Source organism: Diuraphis noxia, unplaced genomic scaffold (genome assembly GCF_037042655.1).
Source record: "Diuraphis noxia isolate RWA-SAM2 unplaced genomic scaffold, SU_Dnox_SAM2 contig0005, whole genome shotgun sequence".
NCBI classification, from domain to species: Eukaryota; Metazoa; Arthropoda; class Insecta; order Hemiptera; family Aphididae; genus Diuraphis; species Diuraphis noxia.
Genome location: NW_028301715.1, coordinates 44,755,841 through 44,777,374, shown reverse-complemented (window position 1 = coordinate 44,777,374; position 21,534 = coordinate 44,755,841). Strand labels below are relative to the sequence as shown.

General features: G+C 24.9%; 1 protein-coding gene across 4 annotated transcripts in view; it reads left to right on the top strand.

Annotated features, from left to right (window-relative positions):
- The window catches only part of LOC107174181 (glutamate receptor ionotropic, NMDA 1-like), a 166,112-nt gene that overhangs the window by 31,966 nt on the left and 112,612 nt on the right, over positions 1-21,534 (top strand). For 3 of the 4 annotated variants that reach the window (XM_089228229.1, XM_089228226.1, XM_089228227.1), the window contains one exon: positions 7,016-7,138. The exons of the other annotated variant lie outside the window; for it this stretch is intronic. The gene's annotated coding sequence lies outside the window, so the exon portion shown is untranslated. The remainder of the gene's footprint in view (positions 1-7,015; positions 7,139-21,534) is intronic. 4 annotated transcript variants of the gene reach the window in all.

Here is a 21,534-nt window from a genome sequence, read left to right as displayed (position 1 = left end):
AGTCAACTGAAAGTTTAACGTGATTTATTGCAATTGTTTTAGGTTTAATTTTGATAATATATAAAATTTACAAAATCTAAAGATAGCTGATTTGGCAGTAAATATAGGCACATCAGTTAACAGTTAAACGCGTGTATTATAATGAACCAATATTATAAGTTGTAAATCGCAGAAAAAAGTTTATATTATTAATTATTTAATTAGGTATGAAACCATATACAATAAATATTATTTTATCAACTACTAAGGTTATTGGCGTTTCTAAATATACATTACAATATAGGTCTGCCATGGCCCTACCCAGACTCAAAAACTTCGACTCTAAATTAAGTACTATTTGGTTAATTCATGTCTATATTGAAACATTTTGTTTTCGTAATAAATTTTTCACGAAAAAAAAATTAGAAAACCGTGTCAAGTTTCAAACTGCGAAGAACAACGGTGCAGGTCACGGCGTCCTGAGAACTAAACACACAAAATTTCCAAGTCCGAGACCGGAACTGAAAAAAGTTGTGAGTTATGAGTACAAAGCGTTTTTAGACAATTGACAAATAGTGTGTAGGTATTTAATTTTTAGTTAAAATTCCTTGAGTATAATACTTACGTACCTAGCAGTGTGATGAAATTCTAAACGCGAATCTCCACCTGCAGTTTTCGTTTCGCTGTTCGCAAGCTTATATTACTATGTACTAGTACATTTATTTAAATAGTCATAATATACATAGACAATAGATATATTTAGCATATTATATTTCAATATTATATACAGAGCGGTTTAGTGAAACGATTCTGGTATTTAAATCTATAAGATGATTGCTCATTTCACTACTCCACCCTGTATTTACATACACATAGTGTTTTGCAGTGGTGAAATGAGCCTTGACCACTTCCGGCACGACGATTCGGATAACGCGCCTTGTTGCGGTTCATAAATGTATGATGTACCTACCTATATTATTTACAAATTCTTTATATAGTGATAGTCGGTTAGGTACGTCCGATTTTTACAACATCCGTTTTTACAACATCCGTTACTTAGAAATGGATGAAGTTAGAATATTATTTTTAAATTTTCTGATATCCAAACGTTGTCAATATTCCGATCAGCATATTACTATCGATAGATATTTAGGTGATTGGCTATGATTGTTATGCTATAGTGCTTCCACCATAATAATTTTAGAAGCACGCGCTCGGGAAAGTATATAGATTATGTATGAATTATTTAAAAAAAATATTTGTTATTATTTAAATTTATACACTTGCATATTTCATACCAACCTATATTTATATTATATTTCATACACATGAATTATAATATGATATCAATTAAATAGATTATGACTCACAATAATATATCCGATTAAAAATTTAGAAAATATTTTATATGCATTATTAAAAGATATTTAACAATTCACCAACGGTTTGAAAAATTATAATTTTTTTTCTAGGGAGTTGAATTATTATAACGAGGGAAATGTCGCATAATATTATTATAATGTTAAACATTTTTTTAATCAGTCCAAACGGGTTCCACCAATTTTTTAATTACTTTAATTATAATATGTACGTGTATTTTTTCTTGTACCATTTTAACTTGTTTGCTACGTGAATCAAAAAATTTAAGTTCAGTTAAAACCACACTGTAGGTACACTATTCAATTTCTAATTTTTACGACTTTATTTTACAAATACAATATAACTTTTACAAGTTGTAAAAGAAAAAAAATCATTAAACCAAATTTAATATGTAACCTACACATCCTACTATAGCTAATAAAGATTTTTTTATACATTTTACGTAAAATAAATGAGTTAAAGAACATTACATTGAATAAATATCTACATTCTTAATACCTACTCCATACTAAAGCTTCAAAATGTATATAATTTTGTACAATACGCATACAAAATGTTTTTTTTTTTTTTTTTTTTTTATTAGCTTTTATATACAAAATGTTGTTCACCATTTTTAGATTTTTCTTTACCTCGTTGTTTAATATTTCCTGAAGCATAGATACACTGGAAAAACTAAGTTTAATCCAAGGTAATTCCTAATTACATTTACGTACCTATATAATATTAGGATATTTTATGGCTTATATTTATTATAAATGGATCAGAACCAATTGTATACATTGATCTAAAAATGTTATTTATATTTTATTCATATAGTGAACACGACAAAAGTGAATTTATTAATTTTCACTCTGGATCCGACTTTATTCTGCCATCGATTTACCATAATTTAAAATTTATAAGCACGTTATTATATTCATAGCTTTTAATCGTCTTCGTCGGTATCATTATTTTGAAAAAGGTAAGCTTTTGCAGGTCATAAATTATCTTGGTCACTTTGAATTTGCACAATTGTTAGTGCAATCATTCGGCTATTTAACGGTTATTGACGTTTTTACGTTTCGTACCTATGTCATTAATATTGTGGTGCCTCGATTTCGTTGACTTTTTTTAAATCTTATCTTTCAATAATTATTTAAGTGACTATTAACTGTTTTCAAAATGATTAATTTAGTTTAGGAACATCACAATTTGTTACAAAGTTATTAAAATATATTGAAACGATTTAGATAGATTGTTTTAACGGTAATCAGAAAAAAAATTCCCCAAAGCAAAAACTTATAGCTTATAAATTATAATATACAATTGTTTTATTAGACTGGGTTAGATTGAGACGTTAATGAAAAATATATTTTAACCGCAATTCATAAGTTAATAAAAATATGAATTTTGTAAACGTGATTACGATGTAATACTGACAGGCCACATAGTTGTTACTGCTGAGCAAAACTCAATGGTCAAAATATCCTGCAATATAGAAACACATAAGAAAAACTAAAAAAAAAATAATAATTCCAGTGGAGACAAGTTAGCATTAGATGCTGTAGATCAGTGTTTCCCAACCGGTGGTCCGTAGGCCAGTCATAGGTGGTCCGCGGTACCTTTCTTCGTTTTCTATTAAAAATTATTATTTTTTTTTTTTAAACAGTGAAAAATATTTTATTTCACCGTAATATCACTTGGACGTAAGTGATGTCATATTATTAGTAAAGTTTAATAATTATATATAATAGTACAGTAAAATAATAAAAATTAACATTTTTCGATAAATTTTGTGTATTCTTGTTAATGAGAAAAAAAAAGGTCTTCCTAGTTTGCGTAAAATTAAGGTGGTCCGCGACCTATAAAATATTGTCGAAGTTGTCCGTGGTGGTAAAAAGGTTGGGAAACACTGCTGTAGATGAACTTTATTAGAGTAACACAAAAAAATACCTCAATCAAACTGTAAACGTCAATCTAAAAGGGTTAGATTTGAAAGACAAAATGAAAATATAATAACCATTGGATAACAGCTGTGTCTAATAAAATACGCAGATAAATAACATGTTTATAAGCACTCTCAACAGTCTCAACTCAACTTTAAGTATCCCCACATTGAATGTTCCATGTTGTTGTAATTTCAAATATTCATAGTTTGAAGTATTGTCGTTTTATTTTTTAGAAATCATTATTATTGTACTTTTTCTTATCTTGCATTTTGTTTTTATTATAATCTTAAATAATGAAATGTCTATTTAAAATGTAAGTATTTTTTATAAGATATACATTAAGAGTTATAGGTAATAGATATAGACATATAATCATTTTTTATAAATTATGATTTTTGAAAGCTGTATCCAAAAGTTATGTATAGTTTTGGGGATTTGACGAAACTATGTTTTTTTATTGAAAATAGACATTATATCAAATTTTATAACATTTATTCGCGTAAAAAGTTTACCTACATTAGAACGATTTTTGTTAAGGTTGGTTAGCTTAAAACAATATTTCTATCTATAATATTGGTATTTAAATAAAAATTCCAATATTATATTTGATATACATTTTTAAAGTTTGGGTGGATAAAATTAGAATTTTCATAAAACTTTTTTAATTAACCGGAAAAACTATCGAAAACTAAGAAAACGCTTAAATATTAAATTTACGAATTTACACAAAACTAGTATTGTATGGTTTTTTTTATTCTTTTTTTTTATAATTATTCAGAAAGAGATAAATGTGAAAACTTGTACTTTTTATTTTTCATCAAAATTCTTATTAACAATTAATATAAATGGTATAATTTTAGAAATATTTAATCGCTTTTTAACTTTTTATGGCCATTTAAAATTGTTGATTTCTTTTTGAATTTAAATTTATGCAATTATCGTTACTTAGTCAAAAAACTTAAACATTTATTACATAGTTATTTATTTAGGGTAATTAAAAAATATTTTTATTTTTTTTTAAGTTTTGTTCAATCTTTTACAAAAATATGAACAATAAGAACAATTTAGGAAGTAAATAGATACCAAAAAAAAATTAACAAATAGATAAAGATGACAGATTAAACAAAGTGTAGAAGCCTCCCTATGAAGGTACCACGGTAAAAAATATGACAGTATAATACTGAATATTTAAAAGTAAAATAACGATTTTTCCTTAAACGGTTTTAATTTTATAAAAAATTATTAATCATTAAAACTTGAAACATTCATCTATTACTTTTACTACTAAATTGATTTATACTATTTTTCGTTATGTTATTATTGACTAATAAAGTAATAATTTATGACATACGTATTTGCAAGTTTTATCAGCCAACCAAATTGAAAAAAATTATATATATTATTTTCAGAAATTAAACCGTTTTATACGCTCTGATAAGAGTATTTTTGACATTAATGATCTTTCGAATTCAAATTTAACATTTATAACCATTAGGGTGAATTCAATATATTAATTTAGTAATTCGATATGACATATGCTTTAGAATCCATTTTTGGTTTTAAGAGATATATGGAATATATTCTGATTTCTATGTGTAAATTACATTATATATTTTACACACATAATGAGGTACACTTGAAACCTACTATACAATAAAGCTAGTCCCTGCTTAATGCTTTTATCATGCTTATTATTTATACGTAGAAAAATTCATTGAAATATGAATGCTCTATTAGGTGTTTGTGATGAACTTCAAGAATCCAATAAACCTAAATTAGTAACGCAGTTAAGAAACCTACCAACGGTGTTTATATTACTTCAAATAATATTAAAGTAAACAGTAATAATTCGATGTGACATAAATTTTTGAATTCATTTAAATGTTTCTAAAAAATGTGAATATATTCTAATTATAAATTAGATACCTAAGTAGTACTTTATTTATTATTATGTACATAAAAATGTGGGAAGTGAATGTAAAATATTTTGTTACTTCAAAGTTACTCGTCTGTCTCTATTTTTACATTTGCTAAGTTGTTAGTTTTACGGTTTGAGTCGTTTCAACTTTTATTTCATTTATAATATAAGTTTTTTTTTCTTTTTATATTTACACTATAATGCTATAATATATGTACACCAACATTTCAAATTTCAATGGTACAAAGCTATTTGCTAAATATTAAATTATATTTTATAATATTTGATAAATGCTTATTTGACTAGTTTACAGTTGTATATTTATATAGGTTCCTATATGGATCATAATAAATTCTAGATGACTGTTGGGTTCATAATAATGATATATATATGTAGGTACAGTAGAAACGTTTTGGCTTTTAATAATTCAAAACCTACTAAAAAGATATGTTCCTTATAAATAAATAAAAAATCTTTTAATCATAATGACAATTTAATTATTACTTGAGTTCTATTATCTATATAAAAAATAGCAATTTGTACTTACTTATTATTTATGGATTGATTTAAATTTCTGCACATCGTTGGGAATACCTGTTCGGGTATAATTATTGGACTTAACCTATTTGAAGTTTTGTATTCATTTTAACAATAGTTTTCAGTTTAAAAAAAAAAAAATAATAATTATCAAACTCAAACAAACTTAGATTATTAAGTACATTATTGTTTATAGTTTATAATGCTATTAGAAGTAATATTAATAAATATTAGTTCTCCATTTTAAGCACTTAAGTATTTTTATTAAATAAATTATTTCTTTGACAGCGATCGCTGTATAATATCGATATTGATACTGATTACATTCTTTAAATATATTTTAAGACATGTATACTACTTAAAAGTATTTCAAAAACAACATATTTTTATCTTAAATGTATGAAAATCGTGAAAGTGTTAAAATAAATTTAGTGTTGATTTCAAGACTTGCTTAGTTGACTGAAGTGTGGATTTATTATTTTCATGAGAATTGTTTTAAAAGTTTATTTTATAAAAATGGAGTTTTTTACTAAGCAAAAAAAATATATACAATTCAAAAATTTAATCCCAATGTTTAATTTTTTTTATATATAGCAAATTAATATTTCTATAATCTGTAGGTACTAATTTCAATATGATTCACTTTGAACTTATTTTATGGTTCAAAATAAATAAAATACATTTTTTTTATATAGACAAATGATAAACTAGGTACATAATTGATTTTAAACTCACTAGACAATATTTTCTTTCTGTTTATGTTCCTTGAAAGTAATTTATTTTTTTATTTTCAGCGTTTCAGGATTATAAAGAAATATTGTGGTTATACTCTAAATTTAAATTATTTACATGAATAAAATGTAAGCTAAAAGAGTAAATAACAGTTTATAGCCAATAATAACAAAATATGTCATTTATTGTACTTACGTATATCAAATTTATGTTTGTTCGTCAAAACGATGCTTCAAAATAATTGTTAGAAAAACTATAGAATTGTAACTAAAACATTTTATATATTTTGTAAGGCGTATTATGAGAGAATGTCATTTTAATTTTATTACTTCTTCTGTAATCATATAAATGTTTATTTCTCGGTAATAAATTTAAGTATATTAATTTTGAAAGTGTTTAATGTAAAAACTATATTATATATAAACCTCCACAATTTTTTTAACATCAAAATATGAATTAAATAGCTATATTTAATGGTAGATAAAATAAAAATAATTTTGGTAGGTTATTTGTATCTTTAAAATTGTATTTATATTTTCAGCTCGTAACATTAAACGACCAATTGTTATGTTAAAAATGGAATCAGATAAAATATTTATTACATAGAATAAATCAGAAGACATCGATCAACAATTATCTTCATCGTCTTCAATTACAATTTAAGGTATAATTTTAATTACTATATTTTTAATGTATAACATAAAATAAACAATCTCCTAAATTTGAATGTCGAGCATGCCGTTTTTATATTTATTTTAATTAATTAGTAATACAAAAATTTGTATATAATAATATATACGTGTGTTAATAATTGATCAAGTATCAAAATTTAATATTCTAGTATTTAATTACTGGTGATTTGAAAAAAAAATTATACATATTCATATAGGTATGTATTATGTATGAAACAGCTGTTATTGATAAATATCAAGTTAAAAACTAAAGGGAATAAAAATTAGTATGATTTAAATGAGCTACAAATGTATATATATGCACATAAATAAATAAATCGATGATGTAAGTATTTTAAGGTGTTAAACAAAATATGACGGGATTCATGATTTTTTTTTATAATTTTCAAAAGGTGGTTATAAAAAATCGATTTATTTAATTCTTGACACGTTTTGAATTATACTTTCATTACCTAATCAATATAATAAATTATTTATTACAAAATATTGTAGTATAATTTTACAACATAACACTATTGATCAACTTTATCTTAAAATTAATATTCAGTTATCAATTAATATAACTAAAATAATATGGATAATATGCTCAAAAGAAAATTCAATTCATGAATATGAAGTTTATTCACAGTGTAAAATGAAACTTATAAGTTATAAGAAAACAAGCACTATGGGTAAAGAGAAACTTAAAGTTTATTAAAGTTTATATATTCTATTAAAATAGACTCGATTGACAACCTATTACCATGAGTTAATTTAATATAATAAATTAACTTGGACGTGCGATGAAAAGTTAAAACGTATATAAAAACCTCCATAAAGAATTTATTTGGCATTTTCTATCTCTTAAACTGCCTAAACATAATTTTTCTAATAATTTATTTAGCCAAAAATAAATTGTTTACAGTATTAGAAATAGATTTTTCAGAATTAGGCATTATGCCGAGGTGAAGAAATAGAAACGATTGACTCAATCTAGCCTCTAAACGCTGTTCAAGTATTTTATCACGAGCTAATGAATTTATGGTTTAATAATATTGTGGGTAGTGTTTTTTCTTGTGTCACTCTTAGATTAAGTGTCTAGAAATGAAAATTCTACTGAAACTGAATGCCAAACTGAAGTGTATTTAATAATATAACCTTTAATTATTCTACAAATAATACCAAAGTAATCACTAATATTTAAGCATTTAATAAAATGCATAAAGATGTATTAAAAACCGAACATAATTTAGTATTATTATTAAATACTAGGTGTAACAATACTTTTACGATTGGACTGTAAAATAATTTTTACATACATTTATTGATTTATATATTTGTTTTGTACAATCTGTATAAATCTGTACATTATTTACAATACGCACAATAGATGGACTGATACATAAGAGAACATTATTTTGATGTCAAATAATAAGTCATGGCACCAACTACGATCTACAATATATAATATGCAACATTTTTTTTTTTTTTATTGGACCATTTAAAATTTTCTTAATTAAATTTAAATTCTATATCACTTCATATTATGATTATAATAATAAGTACTTTTTTTTCTCTCTCATTGGCATCACAACTCTTCAAGAGTTTTTGCCGCCATCGATAACTTCCTCCACTCTTCCCGATTTTGCACCTTTTCTTCCCAATTTGAAATCCCTAGTTTCTCTAAATCCTGCTTTATACCATCTATCCATCGCTTCTTTGGACGTCCCCTTGGTCTCTTCCCCGTGGGTTTCCATACGGCTGCCGCTTTAAGGTAATCAGAGTTTGACCTTCTCATCACGTGCCCGAACCATTTTATTCTTTGTGCTTTTATAAAGTTGATAATCTTTGGTATGATATATATGGGGTGTTGGGGTGCTGGTGCAGAAGAATAAGTACTTTAGCCAAAATAATAAAACTATTTGATTTAATTAATAGATAGCTATTTAATGTTTTCATTTTATAGTCATTAAACTTTTAATCAAACAATATCCAACAAGGATGATGTATGGATTACCCCCTCGTAACAAACAAAAATTATTATTGTTATAGTTTTGACAATACAGTATTAGTTTGATGATGAATTCTTGCATTTATCAAACCCATAAATGTCTTGTGTACTATGTTTAATCAACTTTAAAAAGTAAGCCATATATTATTGTTCACATGTTAAACTGTCCATGATAAATTATGATCACTTAAATGATAAATTAAATATGTATAATACTGTACGAGTGAAAGACTATCTCATCTTAAATATCGTTAACATAAGATATCTTAAAGATATCTAGTAATATATCTTAAATATCACTCTATATTATTATTACATAATACTCAATATCATATCATAGTTTAAGACTCATATTTTAATTTATATTTTTTTAAACGTACTTAGTTTTTTTAATAACGTATTATAATATTACTTACCTATATTACGAATGATTTTGGTTGTTTATCTCTCGCACATTTTACATTGTTGTTTAATATTTTTTTCTGAAATAGTAAAAATAAAATAAAACAACAGTATTTAAGGATATAATTATAATACATTTATATATGTATTACCATATAATTGTCGAGTTATTATAGTTTCATACTAAAAGCTAATAAAGAAAATAAAAAAATATATATATAATACAAGTGTAGAGGTATATTAAAATAACATTTTAATACAGTTGAATCTATATTTTAATCAAAACTAATTTTGTTACCTAATAATATTGAAATTTATCAACATTTATTTAGTCTAATATTAAGATACTTATAAGTTGTAATAAATAGAAGCATTTGAATAGAAAGCTCAAAATGATAGGTGTTAATTCATTCTATTGCCAACTTTTAGAAATTTAATTGTTGTTTTTTCTTTTTTCAAAAAGCAATTTTAAAAAGAGAAATACAATTTTATTTTACGTATTAGGTATTTTATATTACACAAAACATTAAAACTTTAAGCAGGTGTTTTATTTTTATATAATTTATACAATACTTACGTTGGACGTATACTTGGACTATAATTTGTATTATCTACGTTTTAATTTGAATACATTTTAAATATTTTGTAAATGAGAGAAATCTTTTTATAGTACTAAATAAATTATTCTATGCAGTTTTATTCATGTGTATTGTTATTATTACTATCGTCAGTCCATTTCTAAAGTTTAATGGTAATATAATAAAATCACTGTATCAATAAATGATATAAAAACAAGTTAATTTTAAAATATTTTCATTTGTGCTCAAAAAATAATTATTTAAAACAAATGTTACATAGAATTTATAAATTTTTTTTTATTGATTTGCTTATTTACCTATTGTGCATTAAAATTTCACTGTTTTACTTTAAATTATTATAATTCAAATGAAAAAGAGACATATCAACTAATTAATTATTATTATTCTTAAAATACTTCTTAAATTATATAAATTTTTTGAAACATAATATAGTTTTTTAATCGTTCAACAATGTAAATATTTATATTTATATTTTATATGTTTTAAATAATGTTTAGGACGTTTCTAAAGATTTTCGAGGTACCGTGAATATTTAATGCTAATTTTAAATTTCGAATCAAACAGTATGAAACCATATACATATATATATATATATATATATGTATATATATATGAAATCTTATATAATAGATCTAAAAATAAATTAAAGTCTTTCAATTTCAATTCAATAATATAGTATAATAATAGTAATTCAAAAACACATGTTACGCTGTAGATAGAAATCCATATTAGTGATAGCTAATGAATAACATAGAGATTTTTTTCATTAACTAAACTTTTCATAAAGCGCGTGAAAATGTTTTAAACAATCAAAAATAAACGTTTTATTCTAAAACCAAAATAACAACCATGATATATATGAGTACATTTTCATGTTAAATTCAATGATGTGTATTTTATTTTGATATAATGTAGAAACAGCATTATTATGTTTAAAAAAAACACACAGTTGAAAACTAAAAAGTTATGTAATACATACTATACTTAGATTTTTTTCAAGCATCAGCATATAATTTTATTCTTATACATTTTTTTAAATTAATACAATCATAAGTAGAAGTAGAGAATGTTCATTTATACTATTCTACTGTTAATCATGTATTATTATCATTCAATTGTGGCTTGGCGTGGCGCGTTGGCTGCTACCGATCGCGGAATGCGACTGGAAGTAAGTAACGGCCACAGCTACTAGCTCCCGGATGGGTGGCCATCCGGGTTCATAGTAGTTAAAAATCTTGCCACACATACACGTGTTTGCTACCTAACGTAACCCTAAAAACAACCTAACATACCAAAACCTTACCCCTACCACAGTTCATAACCACTACAACAGAAAATGTCCTTAGTTGCCGGGCTTAAGATCAAAAAAAAAATGCATTTTTATTTCGAGAAAATAACACATGCAACTAAGGTATATTAATAATACGTGGTTTAGGTATATTACAATATTATACCTAATGTTCTTGTACACTATTTACAAGTACATTTTTTGTTTTACAAAATAAAATCTAACTTTGTGTATTTTTTTTTTATTTGCTGATGGTATCTGAAACAGAGATTTTATTCACTCCTTAAGTGAGTTAAAATAATTTATTTTTGTACTAGATTTTACTATAATTAATTTTAACACTAAACTAATGTTTTTATATCGATTTGGAACATTTTTTTGATCTAAGTTAAACAATAAATCGAATATCTTACCAGTTTAATGAAATAAGTCAAATAATATTATCTATTTTAATAGTAGTTAATCTTAAAATAATATTTTGGAGATGAAGTAATCTACGATAATTTCATTTAAAATGTAGAAAATATTTAATTTCTAGAAAGAAACTGTAGATATATTATAGTATTGTTTAAAACTAAGCCAATGCTTTTTTATATTACAGCAATGTTTATTTCAGTGTTAAATGTATACATTATTACTTAAAGTAGATGTGAAAAACGTTAAACAAATTTGTATTCTTGCAGTAGGTAGGTATGAACCTATTATATTATAATTATTAATAATATTTTAATATCATACAAATTACATTAATTTTTACTAAAAAATAAATCATTTAATATTTAATTTTTCTTAAAAGTTAAACCACTATTCCCAAAACCGTAAGACATAGCCTATGTAGATGTCTGCTAGTTAGAATTTAAATGTGTAAACATTAAGTGTGTAAAGAGCGAACGCTGACGTTGTTGTTACTATAATGCAGAGACTTAAACTGACTGACTTGTAAAAAACTTTGAGGAAATAAATTTAAAAAACTTTTTGCAGTAAGCCCAGCATCGTAATACAAGGCTTATCGAATAAATAAAAACGTGGCATAGTGCCATTTGTTTACTTAAGAATTATTGTCGCAGTACAACATTTTGTCTTCCTTTTGTCATTTATTTTTTTTGTAACCGATCGTGTACGTAATAGCTTAATCATGTATACTGTACCTACAAGGATTAGTAATTGAGTTAGGTTTGTGCTGGGTCATGGACTTGTATGCGTCAAATTCATTGAAAAACAATGTACATGACTAATTATCAAAATTTAGAACTTATATATAAAGTATAACATATTTATACACACACATTAATCATGATATTAAAATTTACACGACATGTAAATGCAATACTACATTTTTTGTATAATAATATCCTAGAATCTAAAATTAAGGATTAAGATAAACAAATACTTCATTGCATGACAATTTGTTATACTGGTATCTATTAAAACTAGTAATAACCTACCTTGTTATATTTAACGATTTATTAATTACTAGTATTCCGTTTCTGATAAGTTCATATTAGAATGCCTTTTATATGATTTATGGATACAATGATGATATATATACCTAGTTATTTTAATGCTGTTGTAAATTTTAATAAAAAATCATTCAAAATATTTTAATCAAATCAAAGTAAATTAATTAAAACGGTTTATTTGATTTCTAAAAAAATCTAATTGGAAATAATTTTTAGGATATAAAATGAGTTACTAAATATAATGATTGAATAAAAAATATACTTAAATTATAAATATATTTTATCAATACGAACATGTGGTAGGTTGAACTAGTTTTATGAAAAAAAAAATTGCTTTTACATAGGTATTATATGATAATATTTAATATATTATTACTAGTTGTTATTTACTTATAAGTTATAAGTCTATACCGATGTACTGTAATAATGGTGTGAATAGGTTTGTCATGTACGAGTAATAACTTAATATTTATCTAAATATTGTCAAAAATTCGTCGTGCGTGTATAAAATAATAATACACACAATAGTGTAAAGTTTTTTTTATATATACATATACATATATCATTTATATATATAAACATATTACTAGCACATTAATTTTTTTTTTAAACATTAATTTTGGAATAATTTTGAAACGCGACATGAGAAGATTTTCCACTGACCTAACAAAACGTTGAAGAGGGTATAATACTTTAAATATATCAAAGTGCATCATATTGTTACATTGCAGAGACATTTTGACGGAATCTTGAAGTTTATTCTCGCCATTAATATTTAGAACTGGCCCCATTTGTGGAACTATTTGCTGAACTACCGTATCCCATATTTATTCAACTTTCAGAAAATTACGCAATTTAATGCTTTTGATGTATATATCACTTCCTAAATTTTACTAGAAAGTTTCAATCAGATTACGTGCTAACTAGTTACATATTTTGTTTTTAGTGGAAGTTTAATTCAACCAGTATAATTATTTATTGTTGTTAGTATTATTAATTATTATTACGTACGAATGTACGTTTTATTCAAACATGTGTGTTTTATTCATGGCAGTGTAAAGAATATATATATTATATAGATTATAATAACTTTAAAAAACTTAACTACCTATAAATAGGATTATGCCAATATTCATATTCAAAATTAAAAACCATAGTGAACTCTCTATGAAATTTGTATTGAAAAACTAGTCATCAGTAATCTGTGTAACCTATATTTTTAAGAAACATAATTTCAAAATTAGACGCACCAATCAATAATATAAATTGTCCATAACTATTGTATTGTAAATAAACTACATTCGATATATTTATAGGTAATTAAATTAATATTATTTAAAAACATGTATTTTTTATTTGGTTGAAGTAAATAATATTTTCAATATTTATTGGAAATATTAATTAGGTAGCGCATAAAAACTACTAGCTATTCAGATCGAATGTCGATGCATAGGTATTATTTTAATCAAATTTAACTTTGATACAGAAATAAATCCATAGTTTTACTTTCATAACTGAGGTTATTGGTTAAATGTTAAGTATTTTTAATATCATGGTGTTATACTCGTAAATACGAACGTAATTCAACATTTAAATATATTCAATTTTAGTATATTTTATACTTTATAAAACAGAAAACTTAAGGTTTTATCATTTCTCCATGAACCGTAACTTATATAAGAAGAAAAGTAATTTTGAAAGTCCATGAATAATTTAAATTACGAACCTTCCGATGCATAATTAGTGGCATTTAAACATCAAAGTTTCCGAGATTTCTACACTATGTTCTAAAGCTTAAAGTATTACCCCTGTTTGTCTATAGTTAAATATTTTCAATTTTTTTTTTATTGATCATATTTGACATCAGCAGCAAGTTCATAAGTTACAATTAGTATATATATTTTTTTTAGATTTTATTATATAGCTTGGTTTTTTCTATAAGAATTTGAGAATTCATGCGATGGTGGTAGCGTCCGGTCCAAGAGCTACGGCCAATGTGTTGAGTACGTTTGAATTTCTTCGGTTATCCGTGAATTTGCAGCATTCTATGGCTATGTGGTAGACTGTTAGTTTAGTTCCATAAGAAATGCACAGTGATTTTTCTTCCTTTTCCATACAATTAAGTTTTATAATCATCAGACCTTAATCGATAACATTTATCTAATATTTAATATTGATGTTAATTAATGTCTATACTATTTATTTTTAAGAACTATTATCCGTATCGCTGCTATTATGTATATTTTCTTTTATATGATTATTATTTTATCTTGTTTAAAACCATAATTGTAATGTATTATGTATTATCGATAGAATTGTAAATGTTGAGCTATCATAGTATTTACTAATAGCTAATAATAAAAACAAAGTTTTATAATATTATAATTGATGTCATTTTTAATTATTTTTTCTAGTTTAAAATGTTATGAATTAATAATTATTTAGAATAATTATTAAATAAAAAAAAATAATTTGAGATAATCTGATTTAGGTTAGGTTAGGCCTAAGTTTTAACAAGAAAGGAAAAAAAATTAAGTGGCTATTTCAAATATTTGATATCTATAAAAGAAATAATTGTTTACTTGTAATTAATAATAATATTTTTTATATTTAAAAATAAAATAATGTATCAGGTAAAATAAAAAAAACTATAATTATTAATGTACCATTAACATTAGTATTATATTATCTAGTGCAGTGGTTCTTAACCTGTGGTTCGCGGTAGCCTTAACACCTAACATAAGTCAAGACGTGACAAGAGTGCATATTATTACAATATTTTTGGATCATTATTATTTATTTTTTCATATAAAATATATCTTATATTGTAAGAGATAAACCTACATATTATCTTTATTACATTGATGGTAATGGAATTCGATACAATTAAGTATCTAAACCTAATAATTGTATTATTAATATTTATTTATCGGTTTTTCTTGTTCATACGAATTGTACAAGCGTACATCAATTAAGCATTATATTCTAGTGTATTATAAGATAAATTAGTAGGTAACTACCTACCTATGCAAGTGAAAAGCATTTATGAAATATCATCATGTAAAAATAATAAATTACGAATGAAAAATTAATTATAAATATATATTTAATGGTATTTGTTTTCAATTAAAATATATTATAATTATATGTACCTACAAGATTCGTTGTTGTTTATAATTGAGAATTTGCCTCAAAGAGTTTCGTATTTTCATCGATATTGTTTCATTATTCAAAGCTTTGTAAAAGATGTCTAAATAATAATGTGATTAATTAATAATTATTTTGTAATTAAAGGAAATGAATTAAATTATTAAAATTTTACAATTATCACAAATTAAAAGCATTACTTGTCTAAAAAAAGTAGATATAAACTCATAAATGTGCGCTTTTTATTGATGGTAAAATTACAAGATTTAAAAATTAAAATTATCATTATCATACGTAAAAAGAAAGATTTAATATTGATTAAAATATGTAGAGTTTATTATTAAACCAATAGTATAATAGAATCAAGTACCAACATATTTCTCCTTAAAGCTAATTGTATTTAAATATAATTCACTGATCGAATTATAGGATTAGTTAAACCTTGTTTTTAGTGGAAACAATTTGGTTTCATATTACAATAACAACTGTAGTATTGTCAATATTAAGTAATAACTTATTACTTGATATAGTGATATTTATATATAGGAAAAAAGTACGAACAATTTTATTGAAGGTAGTAAATTATTAATTTGAAAAACAATAAGTTATCAAAGTATGTTCGATGTATATTTATAAAATATAGTAGTGATTGTAATATAATATGTTGTTTAGGGCATTTTATCAACAAGATTAGATAAAATAGGTAAAGTCATGTCTCCACTATAAAACCCGTACAACCAACCTATGGAACTATTTTTAGTGTCTGAATATTATTTGAGACGTAAAATATTTGATATTATAATATTATATAAACGTGCCTATGATCTGTGTTTTATTTGTATATTTGTACAGTTTTTGTTAAAATATGCAGAACATGCATTAACGTCAGAATATGCAAAAATATGCAGTATAAAATTTTGATATTTAATCAATCAAGTAATGGTTTGTGGACACTCATTGACTGCATGTATATGATGTTGAAAATAGCAACATGCATTTTATGCAAAATCCGGTCTTTGGTAATAAGTAATAACAGTAGGTAATAAACTAATTACACAAAACATTATATTTTATAGGTATACATTTTGATCATAAACTTCATCTCTAGAAACAAAAATAATAGCGGAGGTCTCATAACATATAGCATATGCTCGTTCGGATAATTTAAATCAAAGTAGAGGCGTAATTTCAATAATTTCTAGAGTGGGTTTTTAAAATTTAAAAAAAATCATATGATAAAGTTTATTTGTTTCATCTTAATTTGAAACGCAGAGATACTCCACTCCAAAATAACGCAACTGTTTATATCGTTCAATTATCAGAAAACCCGCAATAAAATATTGATTTAACATTGAGTGACTCTTTTTTTTGTTCTCTGGGGGGGGGAGGTTAACTAGAGACCCGCCACCAAAGGTAAATACGCCACCATCAAAATTATTTCTCTACATATAATACATATGAAAAACCATCTTAGGTTGGTTATAGGATAAAAACAATTTTTTTAACCACACCTCGGACTTACACGTTGGCCACTCGCTCTAAAAAATATCATAAATATATTTTAACACCGCTATAGTAATAGCGACTGGACTGATAACCCCGCAGTTATATTGTTGAAATTCTAAATTTGTTAAGTTATACATTTTTCTATAGTAATTTTCCATATTTTTTTGGATATTTATTACGTTTTCAGCATGAATATAAATAAAAAAAATTCCTTAAAGGTTTGGTGAAATAGATTTAAGCCTTGGTTCGTGCCGAATTCGGATCCCCCAACTATAATCCTCGCGCGGTTTTATCCTATTTCATTATTTAGTTATGGGGTGTAAACATATATATATATTTATTATATTTTATATCATATTATGTGCACCTACGTTACCACGCATAAGCTTATTTGTATTTATAGCAGCTGTTCCGCATAGATTCGAATGGCGAGACAAAGGCGACCGCCAAAATTAACAATACAAATATCATTTGGCTTAACCCAATTTCAACACAACATCAATAATAACAACATAAGATAATAATAATAGTAAAATAAGGAAATATAGTTGTATTAAATAAAATTCTTCCGGAGTGCGGATTGTGTTTTATCGATTTTGAATCAGGGTTTTTTAGTGGTTGGTATCATAATGCGAATGTGTTTAAGAGATATATTTGTCGCATCGTTCAAAAGCTTTTTGAAAGTGGTGGACTTAAAGTATCTGACGTTTTCCATTATGTATTTATAATAATATAGAAGAGAATAAAATACAATTTTTTTTTTTGGGTGGGGGGGGGGGTGTTGAGGCTTCGACCACAATGGCTATTAGCCTGTGGAACTGTGGGGGAGGGAACTTAGGTTTGGTATTCGTGAATGTTTTTGGCAGAATTTCGAATGGGCACCCTTGGGTTTCTGTCGTGCGCGGGCGAGGGGGGGGGGGGGGTGGCGGCCATTCAGACAGCGTGAACTGCCCAGAAGGTTATGTCGCTTATGACCGGGATTCGAACCGGGGACGGTGCACGTCGCAACCAACGCTTAATCCGTCCGGTTAGGTTAGGGTATACCACCCCCTATAATTTATTATTGCGAACGAGAATGAATGTTTTCTATGAAGATTCAATAAATGATTTTTATTTATTTTTTGTTAATAAATTATAAAGTTAAATTATCATCTATGTTGTCAAGGTACCAAGTAAGTTGGCAGTGTTGATACTAAGACACAAAATTGGAATTGTGCATTAAATACTTAAAAATACATCAGTATTACTTTATTATACCCTGCAGTGGAAACTGATATGTTTTTCCTTCGAAATATTTCTATATACCCATAGTGTTTTATAACTCATTTATGGTACTACCATTTTATAAGTAGAAAGTTTGCTCTAAAAAAAGTTCTTCCCTATAGATGAAATTATTATAATACAATTATTCGTATATGAATATAGCTTTTTTCATTTTGATCATTCATATTATAAATTATAATAACATTTATGTTAGAATAAATATAAATCTATAAAAACTAAAAGATAAGTTTTCTATAGTTTTATTTTTACCAATATAAGTATTTTAATCGAATTATACTTGAGTATATTTTTTGACAAATCTGTCATGTTAACCATTGTGATAACAATTATTTTTTAATATGATCAATTTACATATATAATACCATTTTGTGTTTAGTGTTGGTAATGTTGTAATTTTAATACGGTTTTGATTTTAGATTCTAAACGAAGTGATGAATGTATTGATTTTATAATGATGTGTGTTTTTTTTTTGTGTCTGTGAAAAGCATAACTAGTCGAAATAATGCTTAGATTTCAAACTTTGGGGGTGGTTTCCGATGTAAAAGTGAAGATCTTTGGTGCATTATAGAGGTCAAAAGTAAACATTTTCTAACAGTTTTCAAAAAAATCGAGAAAAACAAAAAAAAAATGACAGAAAAACGGGACTTTTTACGCAAAATCAGTTTTTGACCAAATCGAATTTTTTATATGGTTGTAATTCAAAAACTAATTACTGTAAATACTAGAAATTTTCACCAAATGTTTATGTTAGTGTTATCTATATACAGTTTTCAAAAATTTTTGACTTTTTGTGAGTTATTTATAGACCACTGAAATTTTCAATTTTTTTTTGAAGTGTCAGTAAAAAAATGTTGGACGACCAAAAAAACTTGAAAATTTAATACAAGGTTCCTTATGAGTTGTTCTTATTGTAGCTAAAAAAAATTAAAAATCGTAAGTCACAATTTTTTAAATAATCGATTATATTTCAAAATTTTACGAAATCTGTCGAAAACGCGAAAATTTTGAAGTTGAAAAAACATAAAATTTTTCGTGTTTATAACTAAGGATTAAAAATACAACACTAAGTTTTCCTTTAAAAGTAGCTATAGAGAAAACTCGAAGCATCATTATAGGAAAAATTTTAAGTGCGTTTGAATTTAAAATTTTTATGAAATAGCGTAACGATAACGATTTATCCTCAAACGATTTTAATTATTTGTTATTTTAAAAAAAGTATAAGTCGTCGATATTTGAAAATTTTATCAGTTATTTAGATTGGCATTTTCTTTACATGATTTAATTTTAAAAATATTTTGACTTTTTTTGAGATATTTATAGACAACTGAAATTTTCAATTTTTCTGAAAATTTTTTTTTGAAGTGTCGATAAAATTTTTTTGGCCCAATAAAAATACTTGAAAATTTAATATAAAGTTCATCATAAGTTATTCTTATAGTGATTAAAAAATTATAAGAATACTTAGGTATAATTTTTTTTCTATTAGCATTTGAAGTTCAAATATTGACATAAATTCGTCAAAACCATGAATTTTTTTGTGTCTCTCATCACGTTTTGGGGCAGTAAAAGTGCTTCGATTTTTGACTTCAGTACCTTATTCAATCAAAAAGTGAATCTTTTTGGTACTTTGGGGGTCATAATAATTTTTCTAAATAATCGGGATAAATAAATAAGGGATTTTATGAAATCGCGTAATGATAACGATTTATCCTCAAACCAGGTATATCTATATTTATGATATTATAAGGTATTATGAATTATGATAACTACATGCAATGTTTTTGGAAAAGTTGATTAACCGTGCCTTGTGCAAAATGCGTCTTAATTGAAAAATAAAATATTTGTTTCAAAATAGAGTATATGACAGTATTTAAGTATAATATATCCTAGACTGACAAAATCATCTCGGTTCAGAATCGTTTTTCGTATACAATGATACCTATCATTGCATTCAAATTTAATCCCATCCATTACAGTAACCTACCGTACAGCAGAGCGACATCCACGACTTACCCGCTTTTTTTTTTAAAGATGGTAAGTCGTGAATGTCGCTCTTCTGTACAGTAGGTTACAAGTGGGTTACTACGAGTATAATCGATGGAATTAAATTTGAATCCAATTATATTATATCATTGTATACGAAAAAACGATTCTGAGCGGAGACGGTTTATCTGTCTAGGATATATTATGGATTATTATTAATACTTATTAAAATATTTGACTCTCCGGTAGAATTTTTTGTTTTTGATAAATGTAGACAAACTTATAAGGAATTTCAAATTAAATTTTCAAATCTTAGATTTAAAAAGAAAAATTTTTATGAATTTCTATCTAAGATAACTTGAACATTGTCGTAATTTTTATATATTTAGTCAAAATTTTAACTTTAAATGCTTATAAAAAAAATTGTGTCGATGTATTTTTAATATTTTTTCAACTGCTATTGAAATAATATGTTGAAAGCCTTATATTAAATTTTGAAGCTTTTTGACTTAACCAATAAAATTGTATTGACATTGATAGAAAAAAGAACTATAAATTTGAAAAATTAAAATGTCAGTAAACAGCTCAAAACTAAACAAAATATTTTTAAAATTTTATCAAATATAGAAAATACCTATATATTAATTAAACATTTAGAGAAAATTTCAAGTATTTGCGGTCATTTGTTTTAAAGTTACATCAAAATAAG